The 18,151-nt window shown below is 35.7% G+C and overlaps 1 protein-coding gene across 1 annotated transcript in view; it reads right to left on the bottom strand.

The window, feature by feature from the left end:
* The window catches only part of LOC129225234 (uncharacterized), a 395,408-nt gene that overhangs the window by 344,389 nt on the left and 32,868 nt on the right, over window positions 1-18,151 (bottom strand). Inside the window, exon 2 of the mRNA XM_054859808.1 lies at window positions 1,437-1,515. The gene's annotated coding sequence lies outside the window, so the exon portion shown is untranslated. The remainder of the gene's footprint in view (window positions 1-1,436; window positions 1,516-18,151) is intronic.

Here is an 18,151-nt window from a genome sequence, read left to right as displayed (position 1 = left end):
TGCTTTTAGAACTATTTTCTTTGCAAAAATGTAAAAACATTTCTTCTCCAGCCATTAATGAATAAGTTATTAAAATTGTCAAGTTTTAATAACTCTAATCTGTACTGAAATTGGTTTCCATGGGGAAAATATCCCTCTGAACCATGGGGAAAATGTCTGAGCCCCCCTTAAAATTTTGAATATGGGCGCCCATGAACGGATTTTTAAAATAAAAGTAGGGATTTCCTAAATTTAACCTGCATGGGAACTGAAATTCAGTGTTTGAAGTTCCGACACCCGAAATTCGGAAAATCGAGATTGTACCTTTTGAGGATAAAAAATTACAACTTTTAGGTTCAAAGTGATGATAAAGATTCCAGACTTCGTAATGCCCTTGGAAAAAAATCAGGACACAATAAATAATGTCAGGACCAAAATCAGTACAGTTTTAATATTTTTATATTATTTTAATATTTTTTATTTCAATATTTTTAAACCTGTGATGCATTTTTGTATGGGGCTATATATCAACTCCATGTATCCCTGAAAAGTTACCTCGATCAATGGGTTTGTGCTTAACCATCACACGTTGTGATTTTTTTAGTGAATTCTTGTGATTTACAAATTTACTGGGTGCGGGGTTTTTTTTTTTTTTTTCCTTTCCTTATTAATTAATTTATTTATTTTTTAAACCTCGAATGGAAGAAAAGGAAATATATTAGCATGAAAAAGACCAACTAGATTGATAAATGACTAAAATGGGCTGGTTGTGATTCATAGGGCCCTATTACTGATATAATTACTGCGTGAGAGAAGTTGACATGCGCAACTGCGACAAAATAATGCATTTATTTTAGATGGAAATTCGTACTTGAAACATTACCAGGCATTGTTTTCGATTCGAAACATAAAACATAACAGTGGGCCACGTGGATTAGCCTCGCGGCTCTCTTATATGAAGCACACGGGAAGTAGGTTGCGCACCACTAAACTAAATGCGTTTGGTGTTTCAGTCATCATTCTGATTTTTGTCTCATTCCAGTTAGAACATATTTTTTTTTTCTCCAGATTTTCACTACATGAGGCCACAGTTTTCAACAGAAATATATTAGACTACTTTTTACAACTTAATCATCACTACAGAAGAAAAAACAAGCGTAATTTTCAAGTTTGGAGTAAAATGCGCTTAAAGATCAGATCGTAGGTAGGCTTTCATTGAATTTTTTTTCCAAATCATGCTGTATATCAGCAACTACCAGGGCTACCTGTACTATCTCTTGCCCCAAGATATAGGAGGGGTTCACCTACCATCTGTACTGGTTATTTCCAAATTTTTAATTTTGCCACTTGCATCCCTTTGCTTCTCACTGCCTCCTATTAACTCGCAGGCCTGATGGAAATCAGTAAGGGAAAAGAATGAGTTAACAACATATTTGAGTGTATTTTTTTTAACTTACCAAAAACACCGAGTTATATAAATTAGGAACAGTCGGTAAGCAAAACAGGACGCGATTACATCGCTGGATCACCGTAATCCTATAGAAAAACAAACAAAATTACAATTAATAAAAATTACGAAACAAGACCTCAGAATAATTAATAAATCAAATATAACACGAACTGTGCATGAAAATTCAAATTGCATTACTTAAAACAATATCGGATAAAAGGTTATAATTGCTATCTTCCGCACATGCGCAGTAAAAAATTAATTGTTAAAACGTTCATATGCAATAAAATTTTCAATATTTTAATTTCAAATTTTAGCATTATAATTATTTTGTATGCTGTCAAGTTTGCTGAAAATTTGTTGATGTTTGATGGGAAACTCTAAGTGTTATGAGACAAAAACCTTCAAATAAAAATTGCATTTTTAAAAGAAATGCTCGTATTTTCGTGAAAATAAGTGACAGATCATATTCCAAATAAAAGGGTGGGTCTTGGTTTCATTTTTTTCAGCAGGCATTGCTCAGAGATAAAAACGCCAAAAATTAATTTGAATTGATTGGCGAGAGTAAGGTTGCAATAAAGAAAGCAAATCATTTTTACTTTTTCGCCAACTCGGTGCAGTTATAGCTGCGACTTAAAACATTTCAGGTCCAAATATAATCACATACGAAAATACACTCATACTTTTTTTGTATATATATAGCGCCAACATGCAGCTAAATTTGAAAATATGGCACGCGTCTTTTTCTTCTTCTCTCTACCTATTTTAAGGAATGGACTCTTTTTCTCAAATGATTGACACGGGTTATTTTTTCGCGGTCGGACTATATGAGCTTGTGTGTCAACATTTCCGCTCAAATCAATTTCAATCAGCAAAAACATTAACACTTCTTTCTTCTTACTTTTGGCTAAATTTAGTTCTTGCTTCCAGAGAAGAAACTTTTTTCCGGCGCGGGGGTCGATTTCACTATACATATAACCATTTAACACAATATTTGTCGGATTTCAATTAGGGAAACTCTAGTTTCAACATAAAAGAGAGTACGTTAACTCGATTCTTATTAATTTTGTTAGCGCCGAAGGGCAGGGGGGGGGGGGTTGGGAGGCAGAAATCGAAATTCACTTTAGCGAGAGCTCCTGCTGCGGAGATAAAAATACTTTAATTGGAAACTCCTCTGCGTCAATGGGGCGTTCGCTATAAAAATCTTTTGTCCTTCTGTGAGCTCCAATGGGCAATCGATAATAGCTTTGAATATTTCAGTAGTCCGCGTGACTAATGACATTACCAACAATCAAAAGACTCCGGCGCACTACGGGGTACGGGAGGTCGAACGGGTCGAACACACTTCGGGAATAAATACATTAGCTCGGCTTCAATTACGAGGAACTGTTTAGCAGGAGAGTAGAAGAAATTTGAGGTGGGGGGGAGGTCTTTTTGAATGTTTCAAAACCTTGCATTCCACGATAAGCGAATGTTTAACAGTAAAATTTTATTTTTTGTGCCGAATATCTCAAAGAAAGAAAATATAGTGTATTAAAGGACAGTTGTAAATAACAATTGAATGTATGAGAGTGGATTGATTGAGAGATACACACATGAGCTCAGAAGGCTCTTTAATATCCCGCAAATTCCCCTTTCAACCAGGGCCTAATTATCGCACAGGCTTACTAGGCCTAGGACTGGGGCCCCAAATTACTTAAAGAATTATGCATTGCATTGTAATTTTCCGAAAAATACACACATTTTAAAAAATAATGGTTGAAAATTAACGACTTGTTAGTTGAAAAAAAAACTTCATAAAGTAGAATTTTTATTCATTCTGCCAGTAGCGAATTTACCATGTCACAACTAAGAGAGGCCCCGAAGTCGATTCATAAATGCACATGATAATTGATTCACAGAGTTCTGTGATACCAAAAGGGGCCCCCAAAAATGCAATCCGACAAGCCCCCCAAAGCTGTAAATCAACCACTGCATTCCGCTACAGAGCCTTCAGGGAGCCTCAAAATTATTGTTGGACTAGGGCCTCACTTTAACTAGTCAGGCCCTGCTTTCAACTCGAGAAAAAAAAGTTTCAAAAAAAAACCCTTTACACAAGCAAAAAAGACGTGGTGTCTCATAAAGAGGGTTTACTCAGCTACGTAATCAAGTTCAGAAATGGCACTTACGGTAGAAACCAGCAAAAACATCAGTCGAAAGCAGGAGGCAACTTGATCCGCATGCAGTGAAACCTGTGTAAGTTGACCAATTGCGGTTCACTACTTTAGTGGTCAACGTAAACAGGTGGTCAACTTACAGAGGTTGATTCATAATGGTAGCTAATTCCGTGCCTGATAAAAGGGGTCAACTTAGTCAGGTGGTCAACTTCACAGGTTTTACTGTACAGTAAAACCTGTAAAGTTGACCACCTTTGTAAGTTGACCACCTGTCTATGTTGACCGCTTTTGTCAGGAACGGAATTAGTCCTATGTTGTATAATGAAGGTAAACCTCTGTAACTTGACCACCTTTCTATCTTGACCACCTGTCTATCTTGACCACTCATATACCCCAGATTTGGTTTGGAGTATTGTAAAAAACCCTTTGTAAGTTGACCACTTGGTTTATTTTTTAAAACTTAATTTAACAAATTATTTTATTTTATTATTATTTTTTTATAGCTTTCCAAGAATATTTTTGATGCCAGACCAGCATTTTACCAACTAAATAAAACAACAGCATAACTAAATCTCCTTGTGAGTTTAACCACATGTCAACTACTAAGAACCCTTTATTCTCCAAACTTGTTTTTCTTTTGCTGTTCTATTTGAGATTACCTTTTGTACTCTCTGTTCAATGAAAATATGTGTTAGTAGAAAAGTACAAAGTATTTTTTTTTTCCAGTTGCTTTTTTGTGTGGCAACACTGGAATTGTGCTAGAGAAAAAGTTACTTGCATTGATATATTTCTGGTGCAAGGGATTAAGAAATAGGACATTTTCATTTTCAACTGCCTTTTAGAACTATGAGAGTTCAGCTTGTTGCTCTTTGAGTTATAGTTTTATATAAAATGGCTTCAAAAGAAAGTTAGTTGAACTTGAGATTGATAAAAAGTATGAAATATTAAAATTAATTGAGAAGGGAGAAATCCAGAGAAAATTAGCTGACACATTTGAAATTTCCAAAACTCGTGTCTAATAAGGGCACCAAACTTCAATAGGGAGTTATTTTGTTGAAAAGTAGATCATCATGGTTATAAATGTATTAAATGTATATGAGAAAAAAAATAAGCGAAAAATTTGTTATTTTGGATTAGCTATGAATTTTTAGGAACTATTAATATCAAATAAATTTTTATAGACAATGTTTTTTTTTTTTTTTGTTTGTTTGATCAATTTACTGAAATTTTAAATTTACATGACACATTAAACGGCATTCTGAGAAAATAACCTCTAAAAATATTTGAATAACATTTTAAATTATTGTTTCAAAGTAATGTTAAACAATGAAAGTGAGTTGAACGGAAAGAGTAAGTGCCAATTAGTCAAAAAAATGAATATATGGTGCAAGAAATGACAAAAAAAAAAAAAAAAAAAAAATCATTACCCCCTTTATAAGTTGACCACCTGTCTAAGTTGACCACCAAAGTACTGCACCGCAAGTGGTCAACTTACACAGGTTTCACTGTACTACTAAAAAAGCAGAATGCGGTGATAAGCGGGTTAAGCGCAAGTTACGGAGCACTACACTACACTCGCAAAAACAATTCTATTCCAAACAATTACTATGTAAAAATTCCGGTAGAATTTGTATGATTAAATAATTCTCGCTTCCATTTTCATTCGGATTTTTCCAGGTTCTCAAATAGGGATAGTGGACTCAAGTAAAATTTACTGTGAACAGGGTGAAATTTTCGGAAACTATGAGAGAGCCCGACCGCCCCCCTCCCCAACCGTAAAAACTCGACAAATATGCGTACAAAAATCATTAAAAAAAAAAACACTTTAAAAGGTTTCTTTTTTTTTTAAATAATTTATCAGTTTAGGAATCTGTTGTCAGCAAAAGACTTTTGGGAAACGGCAACCCAAAATTTTCGGAAATTTCGGACCAGAAAAGCTTTTGGCTGTTTATCAATCAATCTCTTTTTTCAACTGGGATTTTTCTCTTCCAAAACAGGGTGAACAATTTAGTATAGTTAGAGATATATTGGTGAACATATTGTACTGTAGAATATTTCTCCTAGTCACTTAAGAAAAATTAATTACTCTCACCAGCATGGTAATTAAAACGTGATCTAAATAATGAGCTCAGTCGCTATTTCTAGCCAACAGCAGTTTCTTCAATAAGTCGGATAACTTCCATAGAAAACAATAAACGGTGATGAAGTGTGAAGAGAAAAAGTATCAAATGGACTTTCTGAACATTAAAGAAAATCTGGTGCGTGGTTTTGGAATGAAATATATGAAAACAATAAACAAAATAAAGTGTGGGGAAAACTACGTTGGAACTAAACTGGGCCAATACGTCGCGAGATTGAGATTTTTAATTTTTGCATAACACAGGGTACGTTTTGTTGTAAACTTTTTCTGCTACGGTTTTAGGATGTAGCAGGGGTGCCAACCAAGAGGGGGGGGGGGATTAGGGCGCAGACTGCACCATTAAAATTTTTAAGGGAGGGTGTTTCATGGGTATGTTTCTCTTTTGGGGGGAGGTTCTCACTCTTGGAGGTCTTCATGGTGCTTCAGGGGTGCGCCAATGGTCTTGGCGGGCCATGAACAATGACCATGAACATTTGGCCATGACCAATTCTGGATGTAGTATAACTCTGAGATGTAATTTGTTTATGTATAAAAATAAAATGCACCCCAGTTTTCGTTAGCCTCCAGTGAAAATGATGTTATCTTTCGAATTCGATCTTCATTAAACTGATTGTAAATTTCTTAATTGCCGGAAAACATTTTCCAGAATGAAAAGATTATTACATTAATATTCACAAACTATGTTGGAAACATGTAAGAGAAGCATCCTACCCATTCGTGTCATAATAATACAGCACAAAAAGCGAAAACATGCGAGAATTTTGCACAAATAACAGCAGGCGGTCGCCTGCATATAAGACACATGGAACAATCCATCAAAATAATGCCAGGAAAAAATTCAAACTGATCCATTTCCAAGGAAAAAGCAGTCATAACAGCATCAAATATACCCGGCAGGGGAGAAAAACAATGTAACCGTTCGGTGGCTAACTGTTGACTGAACCACACCCTGAACCCCGGCATCCGAAGCACAGTTCTAGGGATCGATATGAAACTGCGACCGTGACCGGGAGTGATTTCCATTCACCAGACAGTACTTCAACTTCTTCCGTTACTAAGTTCCGAAGGCTAAATGGATCCATCAACAGAAACGAATGGACGTTGCCATTTCATAAGCATGAATACTTGAAAGGAAGGGTAAGCGACAAATGGTAAATTTTAATGGATTTTGAAGATGAATGCAGTTATTGTTTTATCGATATTGTGACTAATAGATGAGAGCGCTTGAAGACGGTCTATTTCGTTCCGATGCAGATTCGGGATCAAATTATGAATGGAACAATTTAAGAGAACTATTTGCATAAAAGAGTGTTAATAGAATAAAAGTAGTGTATTGAAATCAAAACATAGTGATTGAAAGTTTTTGCCAATGATTATTCTTTTGAAACGAGGCGGTTTATTTATTGTGCAAACACACAATGGTATAGATTTATTTAATTGAATGAACAATATTACATCAAAGTATTGATGAATAATGGCGAGAGTTCAGAAATCTAGAAAGCAACCCAAATGCAAACAGGGGTGCCCATCCCCCCTCCCTTTTCTCAATCCTCTTTCCCTTTTTTATTTTTTAGCTCTCCTTTTTCATTTTATTTATTTTTTCAAATAATTTTATTTATTTATTTAATTATTTTTAATTATTATTTTTATTTTATTAGAAAAGTTCTGTGCTACGCCAATGACATACACAAACAAACAAAATAAATAAATGAAATAAAATATAAACAGACTAAAATAAAATAAATAATTTTAAAATTCAATATAAAATAAATCAAAAAATAAATTTAAATAAGCAAATTTAAAAAATTTAAAATCCCCCTCAAAAATTTTGATGGCGCAACGTGCTTCATAATCCCCCCCCCCCCACCCGTGTGGGCACCCCTGGAAGAAAACCAGCTTGCTAAAGACGTAACATTGCTGTAATATTTTGTAAGAAATTCTGCAGAAAACAAAATAATTCAATTTTATTTCAATACTAGCAAAAATACCCAGCGTTGCCTGGGTCAGTAATAATTATGAGAAACAATCGTTACCTGCATTTGTTTTCTGTTTTAAGTAGAAGAATTTAAAACACACATTTTTGACGTTATTAAAAATCTAGCTTCTTCCTTACTGATAAAACTAAAGTAGCAGTAAGTAGAAAGAGCAAAATAATATTCATTTAGAAACGAAAACACGAAATTTAAGCATATACAAATTTGAAGAATTTTCGAAATATGAAATTAAACTTCACATGTCTAAAAAGATTTATCAGTTAATATTTTTTTTTTTTACATGGAGTCTTACCTTCTCTGTCTGTCTATTGAAGTACGAACTGTTTAAAAAAATGTAGCCGCGCGCCCGTGATCCCCTTAAACTTGCTTTAGTTATTTTGGAAAATTTCAATTATTGTGGGTTCTTGGTGCAATTTAAAATGCTACCGAATTTGCGGGAATCGTTTTGGGATACCTTGGATAATGCTCCCCCTCCTTACTTTGTAAAACGGTATATTACTAATTTTTGTTAAAGAGATAGTGTCGCCATATGCTAAGATACTTTTGGTCACCATAAAATGGCGCTAAACAATTTCATCCGAAATGTTTCCAAAATAAGAAGTAAAATTTGGCGATGGTTTGAATTTGTGCAAAAAGGAAAATTAATGGAAGTTTTTGTGCTGTTTATGGATTTGCCTAATTTAGTTGCTGGATTATTTTACAGTAAAAAAAGTTTTTAAAGATTCTTTGATTGACGATATTTTGGTTACATGGTGAAAGCTGACAAACATTATTACGTAGTCTTTGACTTCAAAAACCGCGACAGTTTAAAAAACTGCCAAATGCATCCGCTTCTGAAATCTTTCTGCATAAATTTTGGGGAGGTTTCTGCTGTTAGATTGGATAATGATTAAAAAATCCAATCAGCACAAATAATAAAAAAAACACCATTAATTACACTAAAGTTCCGTTTAAATTTAAAACAATCAACCAAATCAAGTTATTATTAGCCAATCTTGGGGGAAAAAACATTACTTTAAGATTTGACTTGAGAAAAGCCTCAGTCAGACGAAACACAAAAATATTCAACAGTTCTAACTATGAACTGGGAGTTGAGATGATACACTAAATAATGAATTGGGTTGAGGAAAGCCTTCGAACATGGAACAAAAAAAGCTCATAACTCGTTTTTCATACAACTTAGAATTTTCTAACAGATACCATCTTCAGCAGAAAAATAAGCGCTTTCGATGGACACATAATTTTAATATGTGCACGTATTTTTTCACCGTCATATTGGGGCATTTATGCGAAAATTTGGACAAATTAGAATAAAAAAGGAACTATTAATCGGATTTTTTTCGAACTGGTCTACAAACCTCCCCAGTACCAAAAAGAACAAACGGTGAAAGTTTCAGCCAAATCTGCCGGGTAGTTTGAGATCTTAGGGAACAAATTTACCTAACTCCATTTATATACAGGGTGATTCTGAATTCATCATCAATATTTGGTGGGGAGGTAGGGAATAGGAAAAGAACACTATTTCACATAGGAAAGCATGGGCACAAACGAACGCATGACGGTGTAGAGGGCGGTGTGTGTCCGCATCTCCCATGAACGCGCATAGCTGTCTGCCGTGTGCAGCCAGTCGTCATTCGACAAGGTGACTTCGCAGAAGTAACATGAACCGGTACACGTTTCAAGAACTTGCAGATATGCATCTAACTTACGGTGCCGCAGGAGAAAGCTGTCTTAGAGCTAGGCAAATGTATGCAGACGCTACCCCAACCGGCGCGTGCCACAGCATCAAATGTTTTCACGTGTGCATCGACAACTGTGCGAAACTGGATCATTTGCTGGTATTAATGTTGATCGAGGCAGGCGCCGATCAACACGGACAGTTTCAGTCGAGGAAGCTGTCCTACAGTCTATCGAAGAACAGCCAAGTTCTAGCACACGAGGTATTGCTCGCCAGTTTGGAGTTTCACAATCGTCAGTGTGGCGGATACTACACGAGGAACGTTTACATCCTTTTCATTTGCACACAGTGCAGTTACTGGAAGCAGAGGACTATCCCAAGCGTGTTACTTTTTGTCAGTGGTTCATGCAGAGAACAGCCGTTGATCCCAATTTCCCAACGTATGTTCTTTTCACAGATGAAGCGTCCTTCACTCGTGAAGGTGTCTTCAACACACACAATTCGCATGTGTGGGCTAATCAGAATCCACACGGTACGAGAGTTCGAGCTGCGCAACAACGCTTTGCCGTCAATGTGTGGACTGGGATCGTCGGCGACTGTTTGCTGGGACCGTATTTACTACCATCCCGTTTAGATTGCGCAAACTACCTCATATTTCTTCAGACTGTGTTACCGGGTCTTATGAACGAGGTTCCTGCTGTTATTCTCCGGCGAATGTGGTTCCAGCATGACGGCGCTCCAGCACATTTCGCAAATGATGTGCGTTGTTACCTGACCAGAAAATTTGGAGCTCAATGGATTGGTCGCGGTGGACCGGTTTGTTGGCCACAACGGTCACCGGATTTATCTCCAATAGACTTCTTTGTATGGGGTGCCATGAAAACCATGGTGTACGAGACCCCTGTTGCCAGTGATATGGACCTTGTAGCACGCATATCGGTTGCCGCCGCAAACATCCGGGAAACGCCAGGCATATTCCAGAAAGTTCGGTTGTCCATGCAACGTCGTTGTGAGGCATGTAATCTAGCAAATGGTCAGAATTTCGAGCACCTCTTGTAAGTCTGTACAAAAGATGCACAAATAAATGTTTTTTCTCTTACCACTTTCTTGTTATGTTTTCTTTCCATCATTTAACCGGATTCATATTGCCCTACTACATGACGTCTGCGCCCGTGCTTTCCTATGTGAAATAGTGTTCTTTTCCTATTCCCTACCTCCCCACCAAATATTGATGATGAATTCAGAATCACCCTGTATATATAGATATTTCAAATCTAATTTAATACATTTAGGTAAAACGACCTTCCAACCTCCACGCGATAAATCGCGCAAATAAAAATGAAACCAAAACCATTTGTTGTCCACAACTCGATGTTCAACACAGAAAGCACGTTATAAAACAAACAAACAAAAAAAAATCGCGTGTTCCATCCGAGCAACAAAGAACGTAAAACTGCACAATATTTCAAAAACGCACGAGCGGCGAAAGCCCTTCTCTTCCCCCTTCTCCATGATGAATAAAAATGAAAGAAACTGGAAGAATGCATTCATTAATCTTGGTGATACATTCATTTTTCCTGCCCACACTTTTTTTTCTGCTTTATTCCTAGAATCGCAGGTGAAAAATTTGGGACGATTCAAAGGGGAGGTTTAAATGATGAAGGTATTGTCAAAACAATATGTTCTTACTAATTGTGTTTCATGAGACTAGCACTTTCATTCACTTAGGAGAGAAAAATAAAATTTCAGAAACAAGAGAATTTTTTCTAGTTTTAATTTCTAAAGACAAAATAAGAGATATTTTATAACGCACACAAGAGATTTAATTATGCTAAAAATTGCCCAACAGATGACTTTATCAGCACACATTGTTTTTGTTCTAAAGAACTTAACCATAGTTGGAGCAGCCAGAAGTAACAAAACTAAGTGAAACCCCGATTTTACGTCCCCCAAATCTCCGTTTTCCCGCATTTAACGTTTTTTCATCGGGTCCCATCAGCTTTTCTGCAATGTATTTTACGTTTTTCCCGTACTATTTTCAGTCTTTTTAACTTATACTTGTGTTTTCTTACTAACCCTGCAGTGATCTATATTAGCATAAATACGAGCTTTAGTTCATATTTTGGTACAGTTCGTTAGAATTCTAAACAGGGTTGGCTTTCTGCCGGCAGAAACTAGTTTTTGCCGTGCCAGTGGCAGAAACTGGTTATAACCGGTAAAAACCGGCAGAAACTGGCAAAAACTTATTAGTCTCTTTAACAACTAAAGTAATTATTAAATGATATTTGTTTAAGTTAACTAAAATATAAAACTTCATTTCATCATTTTAAAAAATAAAATCCTATGCTAGTGCCCTTGATTTAGTTCAGAAAAGAAACTTTTCAATTGCAGATGCTCGAAAAATTTGGATTAATATAACAAAGGACGAGAAATAATACGGGTTCTCAGGAAATAGGAGTGACATACAGAATTAAACAGGCATCACTGATTGTAATTTGCTTGCTTATATGCTTCATCTAAATTGCTTGTGACTGAAATTATTGTGTGCTTCAAGAAAGTGCCAGAATTTTACTTGCCAATATTAACGTAGATTTTGTCGCTATGTCACAGCTTTATAAAATAAATTGGCCCTACTTCTCAAAACTTATTTTTCCAGTCAAATTTTTAACATTACCCCAGTTACTACATGGTGGACCAGTTAAGAAAAATTTACAATAGATGAAAGTTTCACAAACATTGCTTGTTCCTGCCTACTAGCTTTTCTGTAGCAAGAATATTCTAAAATTTCTTGTTTGTGCACATTAAATTGAGAAACTGCTTGAGTTTAGAAAACACCTTTTCTAAGAGGCAACTGCAGGGTTAAAACAATGTCACATTTTAGTTTTAACTGTGAAGATATTGTAATTAAAGTGTACTTTGGGGTTAAGAACTAATTATGTTTTTCCGTGCATTTTCTATTGTATGTCAGTTTTTTTTTTTTTTTTTTTTTTTTTTTTTTTTTTTTTTTTTTGTCATTTTGTGAGTTTTTGCCAGTTTCTGCCGCAAATGTGGCAGAAAGTGGTTTTTGCCCTGCCGGTTTTAACCGGTTTCTACCAGTGGTTTTAACCGCCTCGGCAGAAACTTGCCAACCCTGATTCTAAATCAACGATCTTTTCCACTATAGACTTTAAAATAAAAAAAATTAAAAAAATGGGCCATTTGAGTAAAAATTACATAACCTGCCTACAGAAACATTTTCTCTCTCTCTCTCTCTTTTTTTTTAAATATTTTTCAGTGTGTTGAAAAAAATTGTAAGTGGCATGTGCAGAACTTTCTTTCTCCAGAAAGTGGAACCCTTCGCAAAAACCTTGGCCATCCCTGTTCCAGATCATTGAATAACAAAGAAGGAAAAGATAATCAATAGCAATGAAATATCATATTTTTGTATTAATCAAAAAGATTAAACTTTAATTAAACAAGAGGACAAGAAATATCACACGAAAATAATTCTGACGTCGTAAATTAAATCTTTTCCTTTTTTTATCTTTACTAATAATAAAGCTGAAAGTCTCTCTGTCTGTACGGATCTCTGTGACGCGCATAGCGCCTGGACCGTTCAGCCGATTTTCATGAAATTTGGCACAAAGTTAGTTTGTAGCATGGGGGTGTGCACCTCGAAGCGATTTTTCGAAAATTCGATGTGGTTCTTTTTCTATTACAATTTTAAGAACAAAACTATCATAAGATGGACGAGTAAATTACGAAATTATCATAACGTGGAACCGTAACATGGGCACAAGCCAATTGGCGAGATTCGAAATTATCATAACGTGGAACCGTAACATGGGTACAAGCCAATTGGCGAGAAAATTCACCATACATTATTTGTAAATATACAGGCGAACCAAAAGACCTTTTCTTTTTTCTATTACGGGCAAAGCCGTGCGGTTACCACTAGTCTTTAATAAAACATTTCCGAATGTTCATGTCGTCTTTTTATTATTATTATTAATCATCAGTTTTAATGAGTGAGAAAAAAAAAATCACGAGGAACACAAAATATATGTGCAGTAAAACTTCAAATGTTTTTTATGTACTTCTAAACAAAAGGTATAGTGTAAAGTTTGAATAAGACATGCAGTAAGATTTCTTCAAGGGAAATTATTACTCACGTAATCTAAATAACAAATTTATAACCATCAAACGTACGAATATATACAACTGAAGCTGTTCAATAAAATTTCTACACCTCACGAGTTAAACAGTCGCATGGTATATGTCGTAATTTCTGAAACTGCATTCAAAGAAACTATAAAAATGTCTTCTCTTCAAATTTTTTAAATAAAAAAAAAGTATATTATTTCTTTTTTATGAATAAACGTCAGATGCGTCATCTAAGTTTTTCTATGCAGGGGGGAAGGCAAAAATATGTACTCAGTATATATTTGAAAAGAAATCAAAACACACAGAACACACACACATTACTCTCAGAGGGTTCTTGTACCTGTCACCGAAGTGACTTGCCCGTGTATGGAAGGAACCCTCGAACACACGCACACACAGTAATACATTGAATTTCTGAAAGCGGGGGGGGGGGTATTTCACCCCATTTCCCTGAAATTACGGACCTGGTGAAAAGATTAAAATGCTTTGAAATCACGAAAAAATGTCCAACAGCGTAAAAGATAAACTGGAATAAAAAAAATATCTTCTGATGCCTAAACTTTCGATACTCAAAAACACGCTACGACTTCGAAAATGTTCTTCAAAATTCAAAAACTGCTCTATAAGACTGTTTGAAATGAATAGAAAAATAACTTTTGTAGTTCTTTACGAAACGTGATGTAAAAAAAATGCATCTTCAGCAATCAAAATGCAAAATAGATTTTACTAAGCGTTTAACAAAACTAATTTTGAATATTTTTATTTACTATAAAGTAGCCCGTCAAGGTATGACGGGCGAAAATTGCTTCTACATTTGAACGAAGCAATTGCATTCTTGGTGATATTTTGATAGTTGAAATTGTAACCCTAACTCCAGTAGGTAGCGTTCATGGTTGACCATAATTTCGTTTCTTCATTCCTCTGAAATGACAGTCTTAAGAGGAAAACTGTTAAGTTGCCCGATCGAGTTCAGCCTTGTCCCAATAAAGCCTTTTCCCTGCATGTTAAACATTACGAAAACATATTATCAAATAATCATGCCGTGGAGCGAGTTTCATTGTTGAAACTAGCGGGTTACTCGAGCATCGGCTATTATTTATATGAGGATGGCCTGGTCAACGTGTTTGGTCCTCATATTTATGGAACGACCATTTCCGTTTTAAAAACATAAAAAATTTCAGTTTTTTTTTGGGGGGGGGGCAGTTGCAAAGCAAAAAGTATGCTTTATCATAATTATTATTGTTGTTACACCTAAACAACTAGATTCCAAACAAAACACACTATTAGAACACCAGAATCCGTTCATAAAAACGTAAGAATAGAATTCTCACAAAATTAGACTAACTTCCTACCTTCCCACATAAAAATTTGTATGATCAACAAAACATGAAACTGCTTTCTGAAACTTCCAGCATTCTGCCTCAAAACCAAAGCAACGCCAGGAACCAGATGGCAAGCGAAACTATGCGGGACAAAAACTTTACTAACATCATCCTGCTCTTATTTCAAAACAACACTCTCAGAAGTTTAAAAAACCGCTTAAAAATTAGATCTCGAGTCACGAAAGGCAGGTGAATTTCAACAAACACAAGAGCCAAGAAGGCCCTAAACTTTTTAAGCGATATCATTATGCAAATGAGCCCTGCACAGTAAGCGCTACAACAGTCCTCTCTACCTACGAGGTGGTGGCAAGGTAAACACATCGCAAACAGCCATCTCGCCAGAATTTTAATTTAAGCTTCCAACTATCCGAAGCCAAACTCTCAACTATTTGCTCCAAAATTACACCCATGAATATTTATAAGCCTCAACTTTACACACACAAGCTGAAGTTTCATCCCATTCAGCTAAATTGAAAGCTAGTTCGATTGTTGTGAGCCAATCGCTGTACACGAACTTTTTTTTTTCTCTCCTACCAGAGCATTTCGGCTCGGATTTAATTTCAGCTTCCGAAGTGTTTTCCAATATATTTTGCAGACAAGGAAAATCAAGTTTAAAATGGAACTAACGTGAAAAGCCACCAGTAAAATACGATGTTCTTTATTTTCTCTTCAAACTCGACAACTAATGTTGAAAACTGCTGCAGGATGATTCTTTCGTCACGTTTGAGATATATGGGAATTTTTTTTTTTTTTTTTTTTTTTTTTTTTACACCTTCAAACGATTGCTTATTGTTTTCATTCGATCGATGAATCACGTCCGCGTCCTTTGATTTTATTTTTAAGAAATGCAATGGCTGCCCAAAACCCATTGTTACAAAAATGTGTTGCCTTACAACAGCAATATTAATAGTTATCATAATAAAAATTTTGAATCAAGGCTTCTCCGGAGCAAACATGAATTTCAAGTCGTTTAAATATTTGGAAACTCTATTTTTTGCACTTTGTTAAACATAGTAAAGAGCTTTCTTTTTTGAGTGTGTGCGTACTATTTAATTTAAAAAAGTGTGTGTGTACTATTTAATTAAATAAATCGCACGGTTTTTTAGTGATGTTTTTGTTAGTTCACAGTTTGGAAATTCTTAAAATTTTTATATGCTTCAATTCGCGCTTTCGTTTCTAAATGAATACTCGTTCGTTCTTTATACTTATTGCTATTTTACTTTTAAGGGTAAGGAAGAAGCTCGATTTTTAATCACGTCAAAGCGGTGTGTTTTGAGTTCTTTCAGTTAAAACAGAAAACGAATGAAAGTAGCGATTGTTTCCCACAATTATTACTGACCCAGGCAAGGGCGGGTATTTTTGCTAGTTAAAAATAAATATGCTAATCATGCAAAAAAAACTTCTTTTGTAATTAAAATCTTTAAAATTTATAATATTTTAATGACACTGTGGACGAACACAAATAATAAAACCCTCCGACTAAAAATAGCATCCCTTTAATCATCTCCTTTTGCTGGGTCTAAAAATAATCCCCTTCCTCCCGTGATCTTCCTTTCAAGAACATTTCACGTAAAATGTTCAAGACACGAGCCCGGAGGCGTTTGACAAGCACTGAAAATTTATTTCGCTGAAACAGATATTTCGTTGTCTTGGTATTCGTTGAAACGGAATTTCAGAGTATTTTAAAAACTTTATTGAGCAAGCTGCACGGGCCACAACATGACTCTCAGCGGGCCACCTTGCCCGTAGTAGAAAATTAAAAGGTCATTTTGTAAGCCTGTATATTTATAAACATTGGAAGATGATTTTCTCTCCCATTTGCTATGTTTATTTGCTAGCCCATGTTGTGGTAGTTTGTCCGCCCACGTTATGGTAATTTGCTCGTCCAAGTTCTGGTAATTTGCTAGGAAAAATGTTCTTAAAACTAGGAATAAAAAAAGAACAAAATCGAATTTTCGAAAAATTGCTTCGAGGTGCTCCTCCCTATGCTACGAACTCATTTTGTGCCAAATTTCATAAAAATCGGCCGAACGATCTAGATGCTATGGCGTAACAGACATCCAGAGATCCAGACATACAGACTTTCAGCTTGATTATTAGTAACTAGTGGTACCCGCACGGCTTTGCCCGTAATAGAAAAATTAAAAGGACTTTTGGTTCGCCTGTATATTTACAAATAATGAGTGGTGAATTTTTTTCTCGCCAATTGGCTTGTACCCATGTTACGGTTCCACGTTATGATAATTTCGTATCTCGCCAATTGGCTTGTGCCCATGTTACGGTTCCACGTAATGATAATTTCGTAATTTACTCGTCCATCTTATGATATTTTTGTTCTTAAAATCGGAATAGAAAAAGAACCACATCGAATTTTGGAAAAATCGCTTCGAGGTGCACACTCCCATGCTACAAACTAACTTTGTGCCAAATTTCATGAAAATCTGTAGAACGGTCAAGGCGCTATGCGCGTCACAGAGATTCAGACATCCAGACATCCTCCGGACAGAGAGACTTTCTGCTTTATTACTAGTAAAGAAGATGCTTATATAATGCAGGCGTCCATGTGCCCCGGAATCGAATTACTATTTTTAAACGACCTTCTCGATTTTGCACAATCTTTTATACGCGAAAACAGCATCCAGCACACAACACCCAGCCCCTGGCATTCATTTGAATTCTGACGTCTTGAATTCAAATGATGGTTGCCATAAAAGCCATTAGTAGAAACAAGAAACCCAACGGGTAGGGTCCTATTGCAATTTGTGATTGCGAAAAACATAATTTGAATTCAAAATCTAAAAATTCAAAAAAAAATTTTAACTTTTTTTTAAATATAGTTTACTTGTCACATGCAAGACAGTTTGAGACATGTCTTAGACTTTTCAATTCAAGCAAAATATTCTCCGAATTATTGCTGCGGCTGTATTTTCTTTCAATACTTTGCTTTCCTTCTAATTATTTTTAGCGTCACAAATGACTTTTACGCCCCCCCCCCTTCATATTGTTTACCCTTACGTTCTACATAGATTACACCTCTCTTTTTGAAAATCTCGGAGCCCCTTCATGCTCGGGCCCTGGCAAACAGGTGAACCTTCTCCCCCCCCCCCCCCGTGCAAGCCCCTGCTTCGATTACCTTCGTACAGGATGGCCATCGTCAAAACCTATTAATCAGAATCAAAAATGTATTCTAAATGCAATTAATAGTATTACAATATTTAAAAACTACATG

Source organism: Uloborus diversus, chromosome 6 (genome assembly GCF_026930045.1).
Source record: "Uloborus diversus isolate 005 chromosome 6, Udiv.v.3.1, whole genome shotgun sequence".
In the NCBI taxonomy this organism is placed as follows: domain Eukaryota; kingdom Metazoa; phylum Arthropoda; class Arachnida; order Araneae; family Uloboridae; genus Uloborus; species Uloborus diversus.
Note: the sequence above shows the minus strand (reverse complement) of the source record. Positions and strands in the feature narration are given on the sequence as shown.